Source organism: Nicotiana attenuata, chromosome 9 (assembly GCF_001879085.1).
Source record: "Nicotiana attenuata strain UT chromosome 9, NIATTr2, whole genome shotgun sequence".
NCBI lineage: Eukaryota > Viridiplantae > Streptophyta > Magnoliopsida > Solanales > Solanaceae > Nicotiana > Nicotiana attenuata.
In genome coordinates, this window is record NC_031997.1 from 42,571,073 (window position 1) to 42,573,661 (window position 2,589).

The window sequence follows — 2,589 nt, forward strand, 5'->3', positions numbered from 1 at the left end:
AGAACCGGACGGGGCTCCCAATTGATCATCCTCGAATCTGATCTTTGACTGGTATTGATTATGCACATCGGGCCAGGTCACCGCTGGATATTCAATCAAATTTTGATTTAGTTGGCGTGATGCTACCGAACATCGCTCGTTCAAACCCTGAGTAAAGGCTTGGACAACCCAATCATCGGTAACCGGGGGTAGGTCCATGTGCTCCACCTGAAATTGAGATACGAATTCCCTTAGCATTTCATTGTCCTTTTGTCTCACTTTGAAGAGGTTCAACTTCCTAGTCGCGGCCTTTATTGCTACGTCGTTTGCCTTTACGAACGAATCGGCTAGCATGGCGAAAGAATCGATGGAATTGGACGGCAAATTGTAGTACTATATCATTTCCCACTTCGATAAAGTTTCTACAAAAATTTTTTAACGGAACAGATTCAATTTCATCGTGTTCTAAGCCATTTCCTTTTATTGCGCATGTATAAGAAGTGACATGCTCGTTAGGATCAGTGGTTCCATTGTACTTGGGAATTTCTGGCATGCGGAATTTCTTCGGAATGGGCTTGGGAGCCGCACTTGGTGGGAAAGGCTTTTGTAAGAACTTTTTCGAATCCAAACCCTTCAGAATCAGGGGTGCCCCCGGTATTTGATCAACCCGGGAGTTGTACATTTTTACCTTTTTATCATTAGCCTCAATTTTCTTTTCTCCTAATTCAATCCGTTTAGTGAGCTCCTCGAGCATCTTCATGATGGCGGGATCAGTTCCCGATCCATTATCGTTCAATTTCTCTTGTACAGGTTTGACCCTATGAACAACTTCCTGTGCTGTATCGAGTTCGATTCTGCTTGGTGCTCGATTTAGATTTTGGAGTTGCGCTATTGCAGCCTGCTGAGTTTGTAACATGTTGAATATCATCCGAAGGCTAATCCCACCTTGTTCACCATTCTGTGCATTCTGATCGGCTGCTCGGGCGTCTCTACGGACGCTATTTTCAGGGTCGGCGCCTAAATCTCCACGAATGGCGACTCGAGAACTGATATCGACTGGATCTACGGCCTGTGGTACATCAAGATTGATTGGAGGTACTCTGTTTCCCGAGGCGACCACGTGCTCGTTCTCGCCATGAAGACCAAGGCCGGTATCTGTGTGAGTAGGTACTGCTTGAGAGTTTGACATGTTGATTCCTGAAATAGAAAACACTTACGAGAATAAGTGTAATAGCAGTGTATGTTATGAAGGTTAATATTAAGCAATCACTATTATCCTTAGCCCCACGGTGGGCACTAAATTGTTTACCCTAAAAATCGGATAACAATTAAATTTATAATGTGGTTTTAAGGATATGTGATTTTACCTAATACCAATTGATAAATGTAAGGATAAGTGATGCAAATTGACAATAATATAAAGCAAACCAGCGTTTGGACAGAGCCCTCGAGCTCTGACACCCTCGAGCTAGTTATGCAAGAGTAGTTAAAGGCACAATAAGCTGATGAACAAGAATTTAGGCTAAGAAATATTATATTGCATTGACATTCGTGAATGTAAGTTGTCTACAAATGATGGGAAATCCCCTTTATATAGTAGAGGAATCCTAAATATGGTACAATTCTAATTACGGAAGTAAATCCCATGATTGGCACAAATAACCTCCCTTGATTTGATCTGTTCTGAGACTTCCGCCGTGATCTTCAACCGGTTACGGATCTCTCGCTTTCCCGTTATTGTGCTTCGTTCGAAGTCTGTCATATATGGCCTCGGTCGCTATTGGCCTCAATCTTGGCATGCACTTCGATCTTTGGACTCGATGCCTCGTCTTCGAGCTCGGGTCTGATTCATTACAAGGCTACCCCCGATGCGGTTCCCTTGTCTCGATCAGATAGCACAATCGGGTAGGCCGATTTTAACCGTATACATTACTCACAGTCCTCACGAAATTGTACCCTTTCTTGAATACAAACTTTATGCTGAGTATAATTCCCTTCCTGATCTCTCTCTTTTACCTTCTCCACGCCTTATTGCTACTCACGTCCTATTTGGGGCATTACCAAATTCAGTTAAGACCTCAAAATGCAAAATTGTTTATATTTGTATGAACCCTTTTGACACCTTTGTTTCAGTTTGGCATTACATTGTCAAAATTAGACCTGAATCTTTAGGTCCTTTTACTCTTGAGGAAGCCTTTGATTTGTACTGTAGGGGAGTTATAGAGTTTGGTCCTTATTGGGAACATATGTTGGGGTACTGGAGAGAAAGTTTAGAATATCCAAATAAGGTGTTGTTCTTGAAATATGAGGACATGAAATTGGATGTGTGTAATTAGCTGAGTTCTTGGGGTTTCCTTTTACAGATGAGGAAGAAAGGGGAGGAATAATAAAAGATGTGTCAAGTCTTTGTAGATTTCAGAACTTAAGGGTTTTACAAGTGAATAAGAAAGAGAAAGGGGCGATTTCAGATTTTGAAAACAGGAATTTGCTTAGGAAAGGTGAGATTGGTGATTGGGTTAATTATTTTACACCTTCCATGTTTGAGAGGCTTTTCAATGTCATGGAAGAGAAATTAGGAGGCTTAGGGCTTACCTTCTTTTTTGACAAGAA

General features: G+C 41.6%; 1 pseudogene; it reads left to right on the forward strand.

The window, feature by feature from the left end:
- Positions 1,669–2,569, forward strand: LOC109232797 (annotated as a pseudogene).